Below are 25,582 nucleotides of genomic sequence, written 5' to 3' on the forward strand. Positions count from 1 at the left end.
TTGTTTCAATAACAGACATAAAATCCTTGGAAAATGTACTTCATGTGATTCCAAGCTGTCAAAACTTAGCTCAACGCATAGCTACAAGAAGTGGACTTTGAAAGGCATTGAGTGATTTGAGTAGATTAATTGATTCATAAATCATAATCTTCAAAAACACTTTTTTAATGAACCTTTCATTTAAAGAGAGAAATGGGTACACCTACAAAAAGGAGCTTTCCCGGAACTGGTGGTGCGTTTTGTTTTCACCGGCCCTACCCTAGAATATCTAGGGGAAAATAGTCACAAAGTACCAATAAAATAAGTAACTACTGACCCACTAAGATTCACTCTGGTTCAAGTCCCTGACAATCTATACTTTTTGTTAAGGCTAATAACATAATTGTAGTCTATTTTACATTAAGAAAAATGCATGGCATGGTCAGAGTGCCCATAAAACTTGCCTTGTCATGAATAAGGATGCATATAATACTTCATTCCATGTGTCTGTAACTCCAGGTAAGCACCAGCAGCTGCAATCTTGATACTTTTCTGGAGTCAGTTGCTCGTTTTGAGAAAGGTATTTCTTGCAGTAAATAGAAGGATAAGAATTGTTGTGGTAATATGTGATTCTGGTGATGTTTAGGTAGGTTACAGGTGTCTTTGTCTCCATCACATACTCCAGTACATCCATCATTGGCGGGTATTGATTGATATAACTCTCATTGAAAATTGGTCGAGATTCTTTGTGGCACTTCCCACCTGAATTCCATTGCCCTCCACTGCATTATAGAAATTTAATAAAAAAATTTACATTCATAGGTTTTTGACAAAGGTCATGTTGGGCAGCGGATCCCCCGCGTAACAGTTTTGGGGCTTAAAGCCCACAATTTTGGGTATTGGTATTGTAAAGTCTCTGCGAAGTGTGCAGAGCAAGAATTGTAATAAGTCAAGTCGAAGAGTCGTTCGACCGAAAATAATGTAAGATAATAGAAAGCAAGTCGGCCTGCCCATGGTCCGCGGACCATGGGAATGTATAAATAGAGCAAGGCTCTAGATTTAGAAGTCAATATTTTAGTAGTTTTGATCAGATTTGAAGTGTTATGGGTTGTTAACGACGATATTCACTCCGAGTCTGTATGTTCGAGTCATGGTTGGTAGTAGTAGAGTAGGCTCTGTAGCTATGTGTGCAATGGCCTCGTAGAGTCCGCAACTGTGTGTGCAGACCCCTGTAGTTGAGTGCACAGGGCGAAATTGGATTGTACTAGAACAAAATATTAATATAAGATAAGTCTTTCTGAATTATTGTGCATCTGGTTGCACATCTATGTGTTTGTTCTTATGTTATGGTTCTATTCATATCTTTAAGGTTTATGTTGCGTGCATTGGTTATAAATAATGAATTCTTGGTTAATAACACTGAATTAAGTTAGATCTATAATAAACGCAATAATAATAAGGAATCTAGAAAGTGCCCCCTCAAAGAGCTATGCGAAAGCTAGACAACTGCGCAGAGCAACGCGAGTGCGTAGATCGGATCGCGACCCCTATAGACCTCATCAAGACATCCCTAAGGTTGAGAAACCTGGTTCCAACACCCTCCCATACTACCTCGAGTGAGACTTTAGTTTGCGCTCCGCGAACTATTGCCGAAAGGGCCGGTAGTGCGGGATTTGTTTGGCCAAACACTTCTGAACCTGGGTCAGGCCCCAATAAGCCAAAAAATGGTTCTGTTTCCAGGACTAGGATCTGCCTAAGGTATGTCTGATGTTGAAACACCGGAACCCTACTAAGAAGGAAATTGAAGAGTGGTTAGATTAGAAGCTTCACGAGTTCATGGTACAGGAAAACAAAACTCCATAGATATCTGAGAAGAGGTGGCTGGACCACTACATATATACGGAAATCCACGAGATCTTCTTCATGACCTTCTCGTCAAAGCTGTATGATTGGATCGCGAGGCTAGCCGATAGCTAGGGAAGGTGCAAGCTTGATCAATCGATAGTGTGGACTCTAGAGTTGGTGCGTAGGCTAGAGGCATCAGAAGATAAGATCGCATGGGCCGTGGACCATTGGCTCGACCAGATAATAGGAGGGTTTATCACTGAGTTCGCGATAGACACAACCGTGAGCTATAGCAATGCAGACCAACGTTTTCTCAAGGGACCATGAGGTAAGTACATAAAATATTTGATTGCCTGGAACAAGATGTTGTTATGTGAAAAATGGGTGATGTGAATACATTAATGAGTGGAATGACGTGGAGCGGAAAGGTCTACAAAGGTATCAAAGGGTTAGGAAACAATCCTTTAATTTCGCCTCCACGGGCAAGTGAGGAAGAGCGCGCTTGGGTTTCTCCGAGGAGTGCGATCAGTTGGATAAGGCAACACATTCCACAGTTGTCACCTCCACTTACGCCATCACCCACTTCACCTTCTTCACCTCCATCTTCAACCACCCCACCTCCACCCAACCCGCCGTTTAGCATGGTGAGTGCAATCAAGCTACCCATATTCAAAGGAGTAGGGAATGAGGATCCAGATCAGTTCTGGTTCATAGTAAGAGTGGTATGGGAAGCACATGGGGTTACGGATGACAACATCAAGAAGGCCACATTGGTGAGCACACTGCAGGATCATGCACTGACTTGGTATATCAAGCACTCGAACGATTACCCAAATGCAAGAATAGCTGAAATCCAAACTGCGCTGAATAGAGAGTTTAGTTGACCGAAGTCAGAGACTCAGTCAATCATTGGGTTTAAAGAGATCGTGATGCTTCTAGGTGAAACCCCATGGGATCTGGATCAGAGACTGAAGAGCACGATCTGTGAGGCTAATATGACGCTAACGGATGCGCAACACCGTGCATGGTTTGTGGTGTCTTTAACACCACACCTGAGGATGGTGCTATCATAGCAGAAGCTTTCAACCCAGGTAGAAGCATTGGAAATAGCGATGAGGTTGCATGAAACTCCGATACAGGATCCTGGGTTGGGAGTCCAATAGATCCATGCGCAACTACAAAACCTATGCTTGGAGATGCAGAGTTTGAAGCAGGATAGGGCACCCTGGCCAGAAGCATGCGAAGAAGTGTGGTGCATAAAAAGTAAAGGCCAGGGCCACAATAAGGATCATTGTCTGGTATTCGCAAACTATTTGCTAGGGGGGGATCAATGCCATTGAGACCAGAGGCATAGGCAGGGCCAAGTGCGACACCCGCACTCTAGTGTGCAATCTGTCAAGTGGGAGGAAAGCACACAATGGACAATTTTCATCTGTTGCAGAAGTTTATATAGACCCCCAGCAACTGTTTTGCATTTTTTTTAGATCATTAGGCGACGATGAGCGAAACTGTCGAAGTTATGAATTGTTGATAGATCGAACACCTGCCTATAGGATGTAGATAGAGATGCAAGGCCTTGATCCAGCCGCGAGGATGGTGAGTGCTGGATTTCAAGGGCAAGGTTGAGGACGAAGAGGAATGGGCCCAGGAAGGGGCCATAGACAACTAATCTATTTTAATTGAGGGGGACCAGGGCACTACGCTCGCGACTGTACGAACCCAACTAGAATATCATGTTCTTACTGTGACCAGTTTGATCATGAAATGATAGATTGTCCTACACTGATCGCACAGATACTTGAGAAAGGGGTAGTATAGCCTATGCCAGCTCAGAATATCCAAATGATGAGATCTGAACTGCGTGAGGAAGATCCCAACGTGAACATGATGCTGAGAAGTGGCACATCCACAGAGGAAGATAAGGGGAAGCAGCCCAACGAGGATACATGGGTTCGCAAGGCTCCTACAAAGGAGTCTGAGTTTGACTTGGAACATGCAAAGGAGACATTTATGGAAGCTAAAAAGAGCTTCATGAGGTCTCTACTTCAAATAGTAAGGATAAACCAGAGCCGGAATTGGATCCTTCCATGATTACTACCATTTTAGAGACATGCATGAAGCTACTATGCAACAATAAGGTAGTTAAGGGACTACGAGAGCTGATCACTAGGTGAGCAGGGTCAGGTGAACCACGTGTGGTCTAGAAACTAGGAAAGCATGCGTTGTGCATTGGGAGGGAAATGTGATTGACGACGCAGATTGGCGAATATGAGATGGATCAGGTCATCCTAGACTTAGGTTCAGATGCCAATGTGCTACCTACGTAGACATGGGAATGCATGGGTAGGCCCACATTACAATGGTCTCCTATTCAATTATGGATGGAAAACCAACAAAAGATCTTGCCCATGGGGAGATTGCAAAGAGTAACTATGGACATCAAAGATGCAAGCATGCAGACAGACTTTGAGGTAATAGAGATTGTTGATGATAGCAACCCTTACCCCGTGTTTCTAGGAATAGACTGGGCCACAGATATGAATGGAGTAATCAACCTAAAGAAGTAGAAAATGATATTTGAGAAAAAGTCCCTACGCATAGTCATTCCGTTAGATCTAGCCGAAGGAGCGCGCTACACTGAACCTGTGCATGACGAGGGAAGTGATGATGACTTGGATTGTATCTACAAGATAACCATGCAAGATCAGGATTGGGTGAATCTGACTGGGTCCTGCACCTCAGATTCAAATGAAGAAGACGAACACTGGCATAATCGGTTGAATGAAGCAACGACGCTGAATTGCAACATGATGACTAGATCGTTGCATTGCATAATAACCCAGGCTTGATAGCTACCGACATATGATGGATTGAAAGTAGTGGATGAATTCTTGAGAGTGCAGTACCAGAGCAACATTGTTTCAAAGCATTAAAATGGGCGCTAGGTGTGACACCTGTGCATTGGTGGGGAACACATCAAGGCACTTTTGAAAACTGGTGCGGCTGCAGGAGGATGATACGGCTACGGTTTGGGAAACCGGAATTATGAATGATAGATAGATACGATGGACACAATGACCCGCGCACGCACCTCGTAAAATGGACCAAGGCCTATGGAGAGGAACCTTAGCCTGAATGGGTACACTTATTCTATAATACCTTGGATGTCATACCTAGGAACTTGTATACTGATACAGAACTCCGACATGGTACGGGCGAATGGGATGTCTTGCACGAAGGATTTTTGTTAACATTCACATTTGAAGATCCATGTGTAGATACTGTTGACAATGTGATGCAAGCTGTGAAGGCCGCCATCTTCAAAATACCACAGGAACCACAGGAAGTAGTTCAACCAGTATGGTAAACCCAATTAAGCCATGCACTAGAATGTTACAATGTACAGGTAGAGGAGGATGATGACGACCCTCGAAACATTAATATTCTAGAAAAAAAAGGGAGTCTCAAAGTTCGAGTAGCATCGATTAAAGACCCCGACATCACTGTGCCACTGAAAACAAAGCAGGTAAACATTGGTACTGATGCGGAGCCAAAGTACGCAACACTTGGGGACTATTAGGACGATGCTACAGTGGATAAGGTCGCCGAGTTACTCTGTGAATATAAAGGTTTGTTCCCAACCAAAATCACATATTTAGAGGGGATCATTGGCGAATTAGGGATGATGAAGATTACCCTGAAGCCAGATGCGAAGCCAGTTAAGTAGTGACCTTATCGGTTGAATCCGAAGTATAAAAAAAAGGTCTGCGAAGAGTTGGACAAAATGATGGCAGTAGGGATAATTAAGCCAGTGGAAGAATCTGAATGGGTGAGTCCTATGGTAATGCAGGAGAAAAAACAGAAGGGTGAAATTTGAATCTGCGTATACCTCAGGAAGCTCAATGATGCATGTGTTCACAATCCATTCCTGATGCCGTTTATAGATGGAGTAAAGGAAAATGTTGGCGTACAGGAAGCCTACTCATTTATAGATGGTTTCTTAGGGTACCATTAGAGCAAGATCACGCCGGAAGATAGGAGTAAGACAACTTTCGCAACAGAATGGGGCTATTTTTAGTACACTGTTATGACTTTTGGACTAAAGAACACGCCAACAATATTTTCGTGCATCATGGTGGCTGCGTTCAAGGAATTCATACACAAGTTTTTGGAGGTATATTTCGATGATTGGACTGTATTTGGGTTATTTAAAAACCATATAGCGAGCTTATCGTTGATGCTAGATACTTTCCGTCGACACCAGATTGTGCTAAATCTCAAGAAATGCACCTTCTTCACCTCCTTTGGACATTTTTTAGGCCATGTGGTTTGCAAACAAGGCTTGATGGTGGCCCCTGCGAAGATTGTTGCTATTCTCAATCTGGAAGCACCGCGAAGTGTCAAACAACTGCGCGCCACATTGGGACACACTGGTTACTATCGGAAGTTCATTAAGAGCTATGTACAAATCATGACACCAATGGAACAATTGTTGAAAAAGGACACTACATATTGTTGGAATGATGAACGTAAGAAAAATATAGAGGTTCTCAAGGAAAAAATGGCATCCGCTCCCATTCTGGTCTTTCCAAAATGGGACATCGAATTTCATGTACATGTTGATCCGTCGTGTATTGTACTGGGCGCTGTAATTACGTAGGAAGGTGTGCAAGGTATCGATCACCCGAACACGTTTGCAAGCTAGCGGCTATCCAAAGCTGAAGAGAACAATTCTACTACTGAGCATGAAGGATTGGTGATGGTATACGCGCTCCAGAAATACCTCCACTATCTACTCGGTGGGCACTTCAAGATGTATACCGATCATTCCGTGTTTAAATACCTGGTGAACAAGCCTGTGTTGGGGGGGCGCATATGTAGATGGTTGTTACTATTTCAAGAATATGACTTTGAGCTCATCGTAAAGCCGGGACACTTGAGTGTAAGCCTAGATCACCTATCACGAATTGAGAAAAATGAGGAGCCAAAAAATTTGGAGGAAGGACTACCTGATGCACAGCTCTATGCAGTGCACATCGCGGATGACCAGTTTGAAGATACAATCCATTTCTTAATCACAGGGACCATGCCATAAGGATATTAAGTCCAGTAGAAGAAATAATTGGTGGTACGCACGACAGATTTTTCTGTTATCGTGGGGCACCTCTACAAAATGGGGAACGACAAAATATTACAAAGGTATGTACCTGAATTTGAACGAGGACAGATCCTCGCAAAAGCACATGGGGGGTTGCAAGAGGACATTACGCGGGACAAGCGACAACACAGAAGATTCTTCACGCTGGACTATTGTGGCCAACCCTACATCAAGATTCGAAAGTGTATTGTCGGGCATGTGACGTATGTCAACGAACTGGGAAACCATCGCGAAGGGATGAAATGCCACTCAATCCACAGATGACACTGTAGCCATTTGAAAAATGGATGATAGACATTGTGGGGCCCATCACACCTCAAGGGAAGACGGGTGCGCGCTATATCATCATCGCAACAGAGTACTTGATTCGATGGGTGAAAGCACAACCGGTTAAGGACTGCATAACCGCTAAAGGGAGAAAAAAATTTGTTCGATAATGTGTTGACATAGTTTGGATGCCTGATAATTCTAATGAGTGACCACGGAATGCACTTCCTCAATGAAACTATCAGCGTAGTCACTAAGGAATTCCAGGTGTATCATCAGCAAAGTACGCCGTATCATCCGCAAGCGAATGGGAGAGTAGAAGCATTAAACAATATTTTGGAGACTGCGTTGACCAAAGTATGTAATGTGCAGTGAACCGATTGGGATTTGTGCATACCTGCTGTGCTATGGGCATACCGAACCACATGCAAGAAATTGATGGGTCAGACACCTTTCAAGTTAGTTTATGGCACAAAAGTTGTCATGCCAATGGAATACTTTGTACCCAGCTTGTGGATAGCATTAATGACAGGAATGGCAGACCGCGAAGCCTTGGAAGAGAGGCTCGTGCAACTGGAAGAACTTGAGGAAGAACAGTTTCTAGCAGGATTCCATCAACAGGTACAAAAAAAGCGCGAGAAAGCTTGGCACGTTTGATGAGCCCCAAAAATGGATAATTATTTGGGCTCATTCAACCTCCTAGTCCGACTTAATCCACCATTCTCATTAGTTTATTGCATGTTTTTGATTATATTTATGCTAATAGAGTGAATTGGGTTAGTCAGGGGTCCAACAAGTCTAATGTGTGCTTTGTGTAGCCATTTTGGTCAATTTGGAGACAAAATCAATGGTTGAAATGAGCACTTGGCAGCAAAATTCGTGGAAGTATTTTTAGGAAGGTGTTCCCTTCATTTATGGGCCCTTACCTCGAATTCTCCACTATCAGCTCAGAGTTCAAGGGCCACCAAATCAATTAGCACAAGGGCAGCCAAGCAAGTCAAGTAGGACTGTTGTTAACTAGAAGTTTTGGGTAGCCGAGTCCCTAAAGTTTAGGAGGACTATTGGGGTCCTCAATTTGTATAAATAAGAAGGCTTAGGGCCTCATTTGGGGTTAGTTGGTAGTTAGCTAGTGGTTAGTCAATTTGTAGCTAGTAGTTAGCCAATGGTTAGTCATTTTGTAGGTAGAAGTTAGCTAGTTTGTATTTCGATTTTGAGGCAATAGATTAGCTTTGCTTCCAGCTCATTTTCAAGTTCTCCTTGTGGACAGTTTTGATGTAACTCTTCTTTTCTTGCTCAATAAAGATGAATCCAGCTTTGCACCAGCTCTAAATCTCTCTTAGGAGGCTATAGCTCTTGGGGTTGGGCCCATCTCAAGCGCCTAATACATCCTTTGATTATCTTTATGTGTTTTTGCTGCATTCTTAGAATAAAATCCGCTATTTAGATCTAAATCTTGTTTTGTTATTTAGTTTGTTTTTTTGATGAGTAAAATAGCTTTTCATGCTCAGATTTAGTTGATAGGTTGTTAACAGAAAAAGCTTCAAGAAAAGGGCCAACAAACATCCGTGGTTTCACCTCTCCCTCAGTGGGATCAGGAGCTGTGACTAGGATGACTTTGCTGCCCACAAAAACACTGACTTTGCTTTGCCATGCAATCATTAGTGTTTGGTTTTCATTTGCAAAAGTTGGTTACATGTTCAGATCTTTGAATGCTTCATTGCATAGTTAATATACATGGTTTCCTTGCAAATAAAGCTGCTGTCCATTCTTGTTACTGTTAGCTAGATCATATTAGGGTAGCATAACTAGATCTTTGTTTTCTTGCATGTCTTTGTTGGTTCAGTTGGAAACACAAATTGCAGAGCACCTGTACCACTTCTCTGTCTACCCAGACTCCCTCAAACCCATCTTCTCCATCTCCTAACTTGGTTTCTTGCCTCACGTTGCCATACTGCCCTCATAACCCTACCTTTTGTGCAGCATTACTTCAGTCTTCTTGGAACAAGCCCAGCCATCTACACCTTCTCCTCAACTCTATCCATCAGTCCTTGGGTCATTTCAGGCCCCTACCCTACCTCCCTATCCATTCATGCACCTTACGTCACTCACCCATCCTCCAAAATCCAATTCTTAAACATCCTGTAGAAAAATTACAGAACATCCTGTAGAAATCCTAAACATCCTGTAGAACCCTTGCAGACTTCCTGTAGAAGCTCACGACTGAGGTATCTTGATAGCCAAACTCTGTGAAACTCTCTGGAAGGGTGTTAGGGACCCCTTAGGCCCTCTCTGTACCATCCCAACCTTTTCCAAGCATTTCTCCTCCTTGATCCACCCCTGCACAGTGAAAAGCCAGTTAAAAGCACATGCATGATAATTCTAACAACTTGAACAAAAATACAAAAAGATTTTTTCTTCAGATAAAGGTAGTCTAGACACATGTATTTTACCTTCATAGAAGTAATGGCATCTCTTTCAGTAGTTTTCATGCTCTCCTTTGCGTAAGTAGGACTAGCTGGTAGAATTAGGGTTTTCTAGGGTTTGCGTTTTTGTTTGGCTTTCAGTTTCTTTCTGCAAGTAGATTAGCTTCCTTTGAGTTAGCTTTCATCCATCAATTAAAAAGCTTCTTCTAAGAGCTCATAGAAGTTGGCTTAAGCTCCTAGCGAACTTGTGCCAGCTGACCAAGTGACAGCTGCGCAAGAACTAATACTTATGCATACAACACCGTCGCTTCCAAGTTTATTACGAACTACCGAGTTGATAAAATTAAAGAAGGGAGTTCCAGGAGTTGTAGCATTATTGCTACAATACTGGAGCTCACCAATGATCACCATATCAAGCTGTGCACATTCAAAGTAAACGATTTAGTATTGCTATATGACAGCAAGTTCAAAAAATTCCCTGGAAAACTCCGAATGAATTGGTTGGGACAATATGTGGTCAAAGAGGTCACAGACGAAGGCACGGTCCAGCTCGATAAGCTTAATGGAGAGCCCTTCCCAGGACAAGTAAATGGTAGTTGCTTGAAGCCTTACATGAGTGGGCTGACTACCTGAATAATTGACCGAATCATAGTCTCACCACTCCAGATAGTTGAAAGAGAGTGTTGGATGATAAAACAGTTTGTTAGGGATTTGCGTGACAACAAGGGTGCGCATAGGGTCGATATGTCACAAGGGTCATAGTTGTGTAGAAGGGGCTGCACTACTACATGGATAAATAAGGAAGTGACCATTGGTATCATTGTTCATGATAAGATGTTCGAGTTAAGGTGAAAAGGAGCGGGCAGCGGGCAATTAAGATGTGAAGTACGAGCCAGATTCAGAATGATCTCCAGTAAATCTAGCATTAATGAGCAAGAAAAGGAGGGAACGATCGAATTTGAATCTCGCCAGGCCTATAAATCACAACAGGGCATCCACTGAACAGACAGTGGCATCTAGAGAATTGAGCTATTATGTCCTCCAATAGGTATGGAACCGACGAAATTCAATGTTGGGGGAGTAAGCCCAGTGCTTTGAACATTGCCAAAAGAGACGCAGGACCTTTCAGACAGCGTGATGTCAATGACCGAGGACACTGCGTCGAGCTCAATGCTGATGGTAGGAGATGTACCCGAAATTATCAAACAAGTAGTAGGATTGGTTTGGATGCCGCCGTATAAACCACAGTTTGGCAAGCAATCTATAAAAGATAAGGGAAAAATGGTGAATCTCGAGACAAACGACGAAATTCCGCTTAACAGTTTGTCTTTGATGAGCCTTGAAGATTGGTACCCCGTAGACAACAACAACTCTCTTGTAAAAATGCAACATAAGCTTCAACGAACATTGAGTATACAGGACCAAAGATTGCAAGCTTGTTGCTCTTGCACAAACAGTGCATGCCTTTGACATCTCAGCTAGAGCTAAAATCATATGAGGGATCGCTTTGTGTTAACTGAGCATAGCAGAATGAGCATCATCCGTTAAGCAAATTAGTAGGGGCAATGGAGCAGGAGCTTGAGGAAGTGTTGCAGGGGCCAAGGATGGAGCAATAGAATGTAGTGCGTCACTCATAGGGATGGTGGACAACGAAGCCTTAGCAACACGTCTCATCGCACTGCCGAGTGACTCGGGCGAGTCATGATGACTGTGTTGGGGGCATGTTGGGTAGCGGATCCCTCATGTAATGGTTTTGGGGCTTAAAGCCCACAATTTTGGGTATTGGTATTGTAAAGGCTTCGCGAAGTGCGCGGAGCGTGAATGGTAATAAGTTAAGTCAAAGGGTTGTCCACCCGAAAATAATGTAAGATAATAGAAAATGAGTTGGCCTACCCATGGTCCGCGAACCATGGGAATGTATAAATAGAGCAAGGCTCTAGATTTAGAAGTCAATCTTTTAGTAGTTTTGATCAGATCTAAAGTGTTATGGGTTGTTAACGGCGATATTCACTCTGAGTCTGTAAGTCTGAGTCGTGGTTAGTAGAAGTAGAGTAGGCTCTGCAACGATGTGTGCAGAGGCCTGGTAGAGTCTGTAGCTATGTGCGCGGACCCCTGCAGCTGAGTGTGCAGGGAAGAATTGGATTATACTGGAATAGAATATTAATATAAGATAAGTGTTTTTGAATTATTGTGCATCTGGTTGCAGAACTGTGTTTATTCTTATGTTATGGTTCTATGCATATCTTTAAGTTTTATATTGTGCACACTGGTTATAAATATTGAATTCTTGGTTAAGAACACTGAATTAAGTTAGATCTATAATAAATGCAATAATAATAAGGAATCTAGAAAGTGCCCCCTCACAGAGCTACGCGAAGGCCAGACAGCTACGCAAAGCAGTGAGAGTGCGCAAATCAGATCGCGACCCCTCTAGACCTCATCAAGACATCCCTAGGGTGCGGAAACCTGGTTGCAGCACCCTCCCGTACTACCTCGAGTGAGACTTCAGTCCGCGCTCTACGAACTGTTGCCAAAAGGGCCAGTAGTGCGGGATTTTTTTGGATAAATACTTCTAAACTTGGGTCAGGCCTCAATAAGCGAACAGGTCACCATGACTTATATTACAAAAAGCTACAAATATTACTATATTTAATGGCCACCCAAAAGTGTTCAATGTGCCATTTGAGTTGTTACCTAAAATGAGACGTTGAGTATCCCCGAAGGAAAACTTGTGTTCTTCTTGAATTAATGTTGCTACCTAACTAATGACCCCATGTCTTGATAGCTTTCTTGAATGCTTCAAGCCCATCTAGTAGTGGATAGACATTTTTCCCTTCTTGATAATAGTCCTTCTTATTATAGGTTCAATACAACCATGATATAAAAATGAATCTCAAATGGCCTAGAGAAAGTAATAATCAAATTAAACAAAACTATGCCACTGAGACCCTGGCTCTCTCTGGCTCTCACTACATATGTGTTATGGAAAAAATAAGAAGAGGAAAAATACCCTCGAGAAGTTTTTCCATGGCTCCACCAATGCCCTGTATTGAAAACAATGACATCTGCTTTCTTGTACTTGGGAGAAAAGTTATCCATCACATCCAACCTTAGGGTCTCTTTCATGCTACCATTACCAGAAGGCATTTTCCCTTCTTGAACTAAGAAAGGTGCCCTCACAAATTCCACACTACAATTGTAGTCCTGCAACAAACACAATAACTTCCCAATGTAAAAAACGAATAACACCCAACAAAACAAAAATAAGACTTGCAATTTTGAAGTATTCAACAAACAGAATTCCATTTCCCTCCACTGCATTGTAGATATTTAAGCAAAAAAATCACATTCATAGGTTTTTGACAGAGGTCACCATGAATTATATTACAAAATGCTACAAAGATTACTAGATTTAATGGCCACCCTAAAGTGTTCAGTGTGCCATTTGGGTTGTTACCTGAAATGAGAGGCTGAGTATCCCCGAAAGAAAACTTGTGTTCTTCTTGAATCAATGTTGTTATCTAACCAACGACCCCACATCTTGATAGCCTTCCTAAATTCTTCAAGCCCATCCAGCAGTGGATAGACATTGTTCCCTTCTTGATAATAGTCCTTCCTGTTATAGGTTCAATACAACCATGATATAAAAATGAATCTCAAATGGCCTAGAGAAAGTAATAATCAAATTAAAAAAAACTATGCCACTGAGACCCTGGCTCTCATTGGCTCTCACTACATATGTGTTATGGCAAGAAGAAGAAGAGGAAAAATACCCTCATGAAGTTTTTCCATGGATCCACCAATGCCCTGTATTGAAAACAATGATATCTGCTTTGATGTACTTCGGAGAAAATTTATCCATCAAATCCAACTTGAGGGTCTCTTTTGTGCTACCATTCCCAAGAGACATTTCCCCTTCTTGAACTAAGAAAGGTTCCCTCACAAATTACACACTGCAATTGTAGTCCTGCAACGAACACAATAACTTCCCAATGTAAAACATGAATAACACCCAACAAAATAAAAATAAGACCTGCAATTTTGAAGTATTTAACAGATAGATTTCCATTTCCCTCCACTGCATTGTAGATATTTAAGCAAAAAAATTACATTCATATGTTTTTAACAGAGGTCACCATGAATTATATTACAAAAAGCTACATATATTACTAGATTTAATGGCCACCGTAAAGTGTTCGGTGCACCATATGGGTTGTTACCTGAAATGAGAGGCTGAGTATCCCCGAAAGAAAACTTGTGTTCTTCTTAATTCAATGTTGCTATCTAACCAATAACCCCACATCCTGATAGCCTTCCTGAATGCTTCAAGCCCATCCAACAGTGGATAGACATTGTTCCCTTCTTGATAATAGTCCTTCCTTAGGTTCAATACAACCATGATATAAAAATGAATCTCAAATGGCCTAGAGAGTAATAATCAAATTAAAAAAAACTATGCCACTAAGACCCTAGCTCTCACTGGCTCTCACTACATATGTTTTATGGAAAAAAGAAGAAGAGGAAAAATACCCTCGAGAAGTTTTTCCATGGCTCCACCAATGCTCTGTATTGAAAACAATGACATCTTCTTTCTTGTACTTGGGAGCAAAGTTATCCATCACATCCAACCTAAGGGTCTCTTTCATGCTACCATTCCCAGAAGGAATTTTCCCTTCTTGAACTAATCATTCAACAATTGGAAGCAATCATTGGCCAGGGTGATTATAGAATCCCTTACAACCCTGCAATATCCAAGAGGGATAGATGTTTCCCACATTGTAATTTTAACGGGGGATAGACACCAATTTCCCTCAGTTTCAGGCAAATGCTTTAATAAAACTCAAATGGTTAGTCTTGCAAGAAAAAATCATCAATATTTTTAATAGTTACAAACTCAAAGATATGGTATAAATGAAACCTGCAATTTCAGGACCTTTAAATCCAATTAATGATTCAAAAAAATAATAATTCAGTGTCATGTATGCTTCTTCAGTAAATATGATAAGTGATAAATGAATATTCAATGATTGCTACCATGAAAAGGGAAGAAGAAGAGACCATGTCTGTGTCAGCAGAAGCAACAACAAAAGAAACAGAGTTTGATGCAAGATTGGAAGAGTTAGCAGACATGCTTCTCAAAGTGCTACAATGCACCAAATTAAGTCAATGGAACCCAAGATTACAACATGCACTAACAATTGTAAAGGGAGTACATAATGCATCTCCCAGTAAAGGGAAAAATAAATGATAAGTTAAGACTTAACTATAAATCTAAATCAAATAAGTAGTCGTAAAACATAGCTAGAAAAGGGATGGAGCAGACTAGATACAAAATCTCCCCCCCCCCCAAAAAAAAAAGGAAAAGGGGAGCTCATTACTCTCTTCATTTGTACCCAAACACAATATTTGGGTCAAAGTTCATACATCTACCAAACATTTCTTATTATAACATGTCATAAATGCTAAACAACTAAGTATAGATCTTACTAGTCTCGGTATGAAGCTCGTTGAGAGAGGGTCCTCATTTTTTCCAAGGACCTGAAGCTCATCAACATGTTTTAAAAGCATAGAAAATGTGAAATCCTTCCTAAGCATTGAAAAACTTATTTAAATAAGTTTTAGTTGCATATTTTATAAAGCCTTCATATTTAATCAAACTAAATGACCAATCCATGAGGACCTTAAATATCCATCTTGGAATATTATTTTCTGTTAAGAAATGGCTCTGCCAGAACCTCACAGTTTTGACAGTTTGTTAAGGGCCAAAATTTTATGTCAAAGTGCTATTTGTGAAAATAATCTCCACAAATTAACAAGCACTCATATTCGAGAACTGCAATTCTGGGAAACCAAATATAGATAACAAAATATAGTTAATGTATCTGTCTGACATAAGAGAATGCCTTACCTAACTAAACTCAGAATTAAGTCAGAATTAGAAAAGTATGATAATAAAACAAAACTAACTCATGTAAACTACTAGGAATAACATGCACAATAGTTGAGGATAGATTTTTGGTTGGAAATAGAACAAACACTCCTACATAATTTAATGCACCATATTGTTGAATCTAGATGAGAAGAAGTGAACTTTCATTGTCTAGTTTGAGTTGTTGTAGCAAAAGTGCCTAGATATGTTCATAGGTGTGCCTATTATTGCCACATGTGCATTGTAGAAGACTATCCAAGATACATTCTAACACTCCCTCTTACTGATGAAAGTGTTTTTTAGAAATCCAAGTCTCTCTCTGAACATCTTGAACTTCTTCTTTGCTAGGGACTTCGTCAATATATCTACAACTTGTTGATATCTCTAAATATACTCTAGAGCAACTATCCCTTTTTGAACCCTATCCTTGAGAAAATGCTACTTAGTGTCAATGTGCTTGGAGCGGTCATGGATTTGGATTCTCAATGATTTTTATACAACTTTGGTTGCCATAGTAGACCACAGTAGTCTCCAATTGACTAGAATTTTCAAACCTCCAATGCTAGATGAGCATGAAGTATTGATTCTAGATGGAGAGGCCAAGATCGAAGAATACTACACTCTGCAACTAAAGATGAGACAAACTTGTCTAAATACAATAAACAACCACAAATCATCAATGCGAGGAAGAGATTGATTTATTTTTAGATTTTCCAAAAGGGGAAATAAAGCTCGACAAAGTGGAAATCATTGCTATTTATAGAGGAGAAATTCCCTTGCTTGTTATACAAAGATGAAAAATATGTTTGGGAGACCCAAAACAATGAATGGGCCTACTCTTTTTTGTAAATTGAGTTCACCTTATGGAACGTTTCCACAGGTATGCATTAATTTATCAATTGGAGATGAAAAAAAAATGGTTGCAAAATCATAGGTATAACTATCACATTCAACCCTCCAGTGGAAGAACAAGAATTGTGAACTAAAGCCACATATATATATCAAAATTTGAAAATTTATGCATTTTTTGGTCAACTTGTTTTTGTTTCCATTTTTTTATCGGTTCTAATCTGATTCTGGTTTTTCACCTCGATAAGTTCAATCACTGGACCCATTCAGATAACATTGAGATGAGATGGAAATCAAAGTCCGCTACTATTTTCTTCATACCCAGTCATCAATATATAACCTACAAGGAATTATACCTCATAAATCATCATCCTATCATACCTCGTAAGTGATGAATCATTGATTCACCCCATAAAATAATAGTAATATTGTTGATTCATTAATCTTTGAAACATATCTTCTAATTGTGCTAAACATGAGCTTTAAAGCCCAAGTTTTGCGAACTTTGATCCCCATAAGAACCTATAAGTGAACTGATCATCCACTTTAAGGAGTTACACTCCTTTTGGGTATAGTCAAGGCCTATGTCATTTTTCATAAATATTAATTATGATCTTTCTTCCTATGACAAAAAACTAATTCTATATGTGTCGAATGGTATTAGAAATGTGTCTGCAAGTGTGTTCAATTCCTTGTTAAGAAAATATCATTTTGATTATTTGTATCTCGTATTCATTTAAATTTCAATTAGTCCACCTTTGTTTTTTGGATTGGATAAACAAGTGTTGTTCCAATGTTGCCTTTCCCAAGATTTTCCTCTACAAATAACAACTGCAATAACAACTGCAATTTCCTTGAGGTTTCCAATGACTCCCCTCCCGAATGCCCCTAATCAATTTCTTGTGGGCATAGTTTCTTTTACTGGATTGATGTGCCATTTATATCCAAGTGGCATATATTTCCTAATTTTATTATTATGCCAAGGGAAGCAAGCTACTCTACAAAATTCATGAGGGATCCCCCAACATGTATCAGATCTGTGTAATGGTGCATTGAATATGGACACTAGTACAAATTCATTTAAACCGAGGTTTTATATGCACCACCTAGATGATGCAATGAATTAATTGATAGGGACACTGGCATAGGTCCATTTAAACCCAAATTTTATATGAACCATCTAGATTAGTCATGGGGAAAATTGACAATGGACACTACTACATGGCCATTTAAACATGGGTTGAATATGTTATGAAACCAGCTCAAGAAAAGATAGAAAAGATAGATCAACACCTTAAAATTCAGCCTCTTCGAGGGGGTAACCTCCTTTACATTACATAAATGAACAATTCTTGGATGATACAAATGAAAAGACCTCCTTTCTATATATAGGAGTCTAAGGGGTCATAACATAATCAGAGCTGACATAACAATAATAATGTAAGGGCACAATAATAAAAATAGTGGGCTTCTATGGGGCACAATAGTAACAATATGGGCACTACATGGGTACATGAATATAATAAGTGGGTTGTACTAATAACAATAATGGGTTACACTAGTAGTATATGGGGCTAACATGCCCCTCTCCTTCAAAAAGCGTTGTCCTCAACACTTGAGTAGTTCTTGATGCTTCTGTATAAAATTATTGTCCTCCCATGTGGAATCTTCAGTGGGTAAGTTCTTCCACTTGATGAGATACTCTGAAATTGATCGATTTCGTAGCTGTTGGGTTCTTGTTTCTGTGAATGCTCCAGGTTCCAATATGATTTTTCCTTCTCTTCAATTTCTGGCAATATTGTTTGAATTGGGATCTTTTGCAACTTTTGAATAAGTGGCCATACTTCTTAGTTTTCCTTCGATTTATCCCTTGCTTCGTTTATCCAATCTAGTTGGATAATAGAAATAGCACAAAACAATGCTTCCACATCCTCATCCTTGAAGAGTCTTCCCATTCGGTAAGGTTGCCATTTTTTAAGTGCATGTAGTATTGCCAACATTTACTTCTCATAAATAGCTTGCTTGAGATGTAGCTGTAAAAATACCCAATCACCTACATCAAAACATTTTTCACTACGATGTTGATCTACATGTTGTTTCGTTTGATTTTGCACCGAAGTGGCATTATACTTTAAAATTTGGAGAACTTGTTGTTGATGCTCGATGTGATCTTTCACTGCTTGAACCTTTTTCTTCTTGATATGTCCTTCTATCTCTAGAGTTTGAGAAGTGGTAATTTCTTCCAATCCTTTACAAGATATGGTTGGATTCATTTCTTGATGCTCGATGTGATCTTTCACTTCTTGAACATTTTTCTTCTTGATATGTCCTTCTATCTTGATAGTTTGAGGAGTGGTAATTTCGACCAATGAATTACAAGATATGGTTAGATTTATTTCTTCTTTCTCAATGTGATATTTCACTTCTTGCACCTTTTTCTTCTTGATATGTCCTTCTATCTTGAGAGTTTGAGGAGTGGTAATTCTTGCCAATGCTTTACAAGATATGGTCTAATTCATTTCTTCTTTCTCTGGGGTGGGGTCCTGGCGTATATCGTCTTCTTTTGATGTTTCTTGATCCTTTTCTTCCTCCTCTTCATATTCTATGTAAAATAATTTCTTCTCAGCACACTTATGACCTTTAGTGCATTTGCTATCACAATTGTAACAAAGCCCCTTTTCTCTTTTTTCTTCCAATTGTTGTGGTGTAACCCTTGTAGGTTGTGGAAGGCTAGGAGAAACAACACTTCCATATTTATATTTGTGAGGGGTATGCTTCTTGGTTTCCATAATTTTGCTTTCCACTATGTCACAAAGCCCTTTTACTCTTTCCAATTGTTGTGGTGTCGCTCTAAAGAAGGTGTTGCTTTTTGTATCATCATAATGTGCTATCATTTCCTCCATGAAAATTGACCACGTAACAAGTTGTTTACGAGAAAAAAACCCTTCATACCATAAAAATTGATCCGGTTCTAAATATGAAGATGCACTACATACCTTTTGTAATAGTAGTACACCATGTAGATCAAAATATTGCTCCATCTGAAGTATCCAATTTACCGGAACCTTGCCATCAAACTTCCTCATCTTGCTTTTTCTTGATTTTAGGAGCTCGATATTGAAATGACTGTAACTCTGTACTTTCGGATCTTTAAGTTCTGAAATTGTGACCTGTAGTAGCCCTCTATGTTCTCTTTCCAATTTCACCAGTCTGATCCAAATTGGATTCTCCAAGAAAGAGTTATGCAAAATCTCCCAAGATGAACTGATTATAGACCTTTCCAGAAGAGCGAACTTGTATGAAGTGCCACGTGTCACTATTTCGACCTTTGGCTCTGAAAAATATCTACAAGAAACCAAAGTCCATCCTCTTTCTATACCTTCTTACAAACTTTCAATCCGATGCTCAGAGAGAAAGTTATGACGATTTTCCCTAGGTCACCTGTTTGGAATGTAATTCAAGAGTCTACAAAAAGACCAATTGCCTTAGATCATATCTCTGCAAATATAGTGCGAAAAGCTGTAACATTAGGACCCGAGGTTCAGCGCAATGTCGTCTCAAATGGGTTTTTTTTTAACTTCTGAAATGTCACGGAAAAAAAAATTTATAGTGAAAATTCCACGATGACCTATTTGGAGCAGTGAAACCCTAGAATCCAAAGCTCTGATACCAAATGTTATGAAACCAGCTCATGAAAAGATAGAAAAGATAGATCAACGCCTTAAACTTCAGCCTCTTCGAAGGGGAAACCTCCTTTACATTACATAAACGAACAATTCTTGGATGATACAAATGAAAAGACCTCCTTTCTATATATAGGAGTCTAAGGGGTCATAACATAATTAGAGCCGACATAACAATAATAATGTAAGGGCACAATAATAACAATAGTGGGCTTCTATGGGGCACAATAGTAACAATATGGGCACTACATGGGTACATCAATATAATAAGTGGGTTGTACTAATAACAATAAGGGGTTATACTAGTAGCATAGGGGCCTAACAGAATATGAGGCATCTAGATGATGCATTGAGTTTCACATTCATTTCAATTAGTAAATCTTTGTTTCTTGGATTGGAAAAGCAAATGTTGTTCCAATTTCTCCAGCATGGTGCTCTTGTGAATTACAATGTCTCTTCCCCCAAAATTTCCTAGATCAATTTCAATCAATTTCTTATGGCAAAAATTTATTTTATTGAATTAATACGCCATCTCAATATTTGAATGTTGTGTTTTTGTCCAAATTTATTATTACATCAAGCGAATCTAGGTGCTCACTCCCTCAACACATTAGTTTTGTGTGAGATCTATATAATGGTGCATTGGGTGCACTGAATATGGACACTAGCAAAGACCCATTTAAATCAGAGTTTGAAATGCACCATCTAGATGGTGATGTATTGGATGAATTGAATGTGAACATGAACAAAGACCCGTGACCCACTAAAACTAAGGTTTCATATGCACCAAATAGACCATGTCTTGGGTGAATTGAATATACATGCTTGCACAAGGCCACCTAAAGCCTGGTTTTATATGGGCTAATTCAACTATCCATTAAGTGAATTGAATATGGACATTAACACAGACCAATTTTAATGAGGCTTTGATATTCACCATATAATTTATGCATTGGATGTACTGGATATGGACAAAAAAGTACACATTTAAAATAGGTTTTCCATAGCCTCTTCAAGGTTGCAAAAGCTTTAACAAATAATTCATTTGTATTCATGAAAATTAGAAGAAATGAGGCATGGGCCTACCTACGTATTTTTGGAGTAAACAAATGAGGTGGGGATGCATTTATTTCTGAACAACATGTACCCCACTGGAAATACCACTCCCACCATCATAATCACAATGCCATCAAATATCACACAGAACTTACTCCTTCTAACTCCAAAAGCCTCTGCAATTATGCTTCCATTAAAACCCAAAATCAATAGATTCAAAATTCTACGAAGAATTAATTATGGTGCTATGTTATAGAGGAAAAAAATGTAAATCAGTAAGTTTGTAGAGCATATAGAAATAGAAAATCACTTACAAGCATGTTGGGCTTCTACGGATCGTCTCATTAATGATCTATCTAATTGTAGGAATGGTGAAATTAGTCATTGTCCTCCAAGTTTCCCGTGCAACGAGGTGCAGAGAAACATTATCGATGGTGAAATGAGTCATTGTCCTCTAGGTTTCCCGTGTGGAAAGGAGCGGATAAACATTTTCAATGGATGCAGGGCATGTAGGGTTGTAGAGAACTTGTAGTTCAATGCGATACCACCCACATAAACTAAAAAATAAAATAAAATACAACTGCATTTTTAATAATAACAATAAAATAAATATAAATATATTTTTAATAATAACAATTACATTAATAATTAATAATAGTGGGTATATGAGGAAAAAAACAATAATATAGGATAATAATGTTTATAAAATTATTATATATACACTATCTAAAATAAAATTTTAAAATTATATGTCAATAACAATATTTAAAACAAAAAATTATGCCAATTATTAAATTAAGGATTCAATAAAAATAAACAAGATATTAAATTGGATATAAACCATTTAATATGTAAAGCTTAAGTTTCAACAAATATAATTAGTGGTTCTATGCAACGATATTTATATGTGAGTAGTCTTTAAGTGCAATTTTTTGGAAGTTTTCTCGTTTATTTTCCGATCTAATTTGTCTAAAATCCGAAAGGGATTTATTGAAATCACAAGTTTGACAGGTGAACTCTTTACAGTCGAAGTGCCCTAGGGGTTTTTGAGGGTGTTGAATCTATATATGTAGTCAAAAAACCAATTTAAACAACACAAATCAATATTTGGCTACAAAAGTTTCCGCCGGATTCCAGTGAGAAATCTGTCAAAAACTCAAAAAAAATCGCACTTAAAGAATACTCCATTTATATGTGTCGAAGAGTATAACCTTCTTCAATCTCTAGTTGTTTATGTCATCACAACTTCTTATGTATTGAGACAAATTAAATGACTCAACATTAAAATCATGTCAAGATTTCTTCTTGTTTCAACATAGACACAGAAAGGTATGATAACATGCCCCCTTCTAAAGGTTTGACAATAATTACTTTTTTGAACTAAGCTTCCACCTATCACAATGAGGCATATTGCCCAAATTTATCATTATGAGAGGTTATGACCAACTGAGGAATTTCTTTTGGGGCCTTTATCTTTACTAATATTTGTACATTACAACATTTTGCACGCTAGGAATAACTCTCAAAGACTTTACTAATGGACATAAAAAGGGCCTTAGACTAGGAATATGGGCACCATTACCATTATTTTCATAATAAGAATTTGTATGAAGGAAGGAGAAAAATGTGTTTACTTCTAAAATGAAGCTTCTCATGCTCAAGGGCCATGAATTTGGCATTGAACAACCACATAGATCTTCTCTAATTAATTTTAGGGATCTATGAGATATCAATTCCACTAGGAATTTTTTCACACCATGTATAGGAGTCAAGGAATGTACCACATGTAGGGGAGGTAAACAAGGGCATTAGGCCTTACAAGAATATTTTTCATTGCAATGGATATGAGATAGAATTTAAAATCACATAGATATTCTTTAATGGATCTTTGATAAGAAGTATTTCTCACCACATATGCGAGTTAGTGTATGTGTTATGGTTAGGATAGGAAAAAAAGGGTCTTAGTTCCTAAATTAATCTTTCTCATGCTCAATTGCAATGAACATGACCTCTAGCTAGGAATATGGGCATTTAGTATGTTTTGCATAATAAGAATGGGTCTCATGGCCTTTACTATGGCCAACGAGGGAAATTAAAAAAAAAGGACTTAAGTCTTAAATAATGAGTGGCCATAATTAAAAGGGCTTCAAACCACCACATTAATTATATTCTCTAAGGGATATTATTTGGCATCTATAAGGGATGTGTCGACCATTCAAAGGTTTTGCACACCACGATTGGGTCTTAGAGCCTCATCATTGGATCTTAATGAAATTAGGAGGCCTTCAAATCACATATGATGCTTACAAGTGTAGGCTTGGTCAAAATAGGAACATAAGTAGCTTAGGTCTTATTTGAATTTTTTATTATTAAACTTTAAGAAGTAGTTCTCAAAGAAGCACACATGACCTCTATAGGGCATCTTAGGCCTCTATGGGGGATATTTAGTGTCATTAGTATTTTTTACATAGTAAGAATGGGTCTTAGGCTTGTACGTACCATGTATCAATCACGCATTTGGTGCCACATGGGGTATTTTACTTTTCAACGAATCCAAGGCACCTATGTTGCATTGGGATCTAGCGATCTTGTTTAAAAACCATAGTAAACACCTTTGAGACCATCTATTAGCACTAGTTGGACTTTAACTTGAGATTTCCCAAAAACTCAAAGGAACAAATTATGAGGGTTGCTTGACCAATCCACCATAGCCTAAGACTATTTGGTGATGAAGGGAAACTAGCTATAAGATATCAAAACCCTTCCCTCACACACACGCATGGAGGCTCTACACCTGTAAAGGTTTGAATATGTTTTGTTTACATGGTTTGAATATGTGTTGTTTATGTTAATCATTATTAATTGTGTCACTTATTATCTAGTCATATATTTTAGTTCGGGACTAAATTAGTCATTTTAGTTAGTCACTTTTAGTTTGGTCACTTATTACCTAGTCACATATTTTATCCCTAAACTAAATTAGTCATTTACCTTAGTAATGTTTAGTTCGGCCACTTAAAATTTCTCAAATTTAGTAGTAATTCACTTGCAATAATTTCGGTGACTAACATTTTTAGTCACCTAGTCACTAATTTCATCATTTTCTTGCTTCTCTCATTCTTTGAGGAGAATGGTACTCTCTAATTTTCAAATTGTAGGGAAACGTATTCCATCTCCTTTGGAAATTTTGCATGTTGTCATCCCCTAATAGCCTGAACATATCCTCAAAGTGTGTAATTGCTTGCTCATGGGCAACAAGGCATTTGGGTGCAAGTTGAGGGTCATTTACAATCAAGTTATGTGTACTGATGACAACCATTGATTTAGACTGCTAAGTGCTTATCATGAGAGGTTTTGTTTCTTCCCTTGCCACTATTTTCTTCATTTCAGTAGCCCTTGCTTCCTCATGGTTCATCCATGATGCCAAAGCCATCAACTATAAGTTCCCTAGTTTTGAATTAGGGTCCCACACACTCCAATCTGTCAAGGCTAAGTTATGTAGGTAGAACTCAAACATCTTAGCCCTATCCTCCAATGTTCTTTGATCACAAAGATCAATGAATTGCTTATAATCCTTGAATGGCATAGTGCCTCTTTGTGCTAGAGTCTTGATTTAAAAATGAAACCACTGTTCCTTAAGGTATAATGTATAGGACTTAGATGGCATCTTGCACTAGATTGCCTCTAAGGATAGACTTGCCATGGATGCCAATCGGTTCTCTCCTTCTTGTAGTTGTCCTTTTAACCATGAATTTTTTGCCTCCAACTGAGCTTTCATTATTGCTTCTCTGTCCCTTAGGCTGCTCGGTTCTCTTCCCATCTCTTTAACTTTTTCCTCCATATGACCTATGTCCTCCACCCCTTTGCATTTGGAAATCTGAATCCATCTATGTGTTCTTTTCCTTTCTTTCTCAAGCTCAAAGAATAATGGGATGGTAATTTTTTGAGGAATGACCCTACCCCCTTAAATAAAGCTGTAGTAGGAGTCAAGGTTAGGTTGAGGACTAGGTTCCCTTAGCTCTGGATCCTCCTTCTTTGTTTCTTGCTGCATACTCCCTTCTTTATCTAATTTCTGAGTTTCCTGTATTCTTAGCAAAGTTTCCTGTAGGATTGCCTCTGCTTCCTGCAGGTCCTTCTATGTGTCCTGTAGCATGCCTTTTCCTTTGGATGAGGCAGATCTAGTGACAGGCCTTCTAACATAAGTGATAAGAGACTTGGGGAGGCTTGTCCTTATGATCCTTCTCCTTGAGTTTTCATAAGAGGAGCCATCTTCTCCTACTATTTGTGTGAGTATTCAATAACAGTAGGAACCATGTTGGGAGTTTGAGGTTTTCCCTGCCTTATTCTTGTAATTTTTATTGTCCTAAAGTACAATGGATTTTGTCTCTACCTT

The sequence above is a fragment of the Pinus tabuliformis genome, chromosome 6, assembly GCF_031772625.1.
Source record: "Pinus tabuliformis cultivar Carrire ecotype Pingquan chromosome 6, CPIR1, whole genome shotgun sequence".
In the NCBI taxonomy this organism is placed as follows: Eukaryota; Viridiplantae; Streptophyta; class Pinopsida; order Pinales; family Pinaceae; genus Pinus; species Pinus tabuliformis.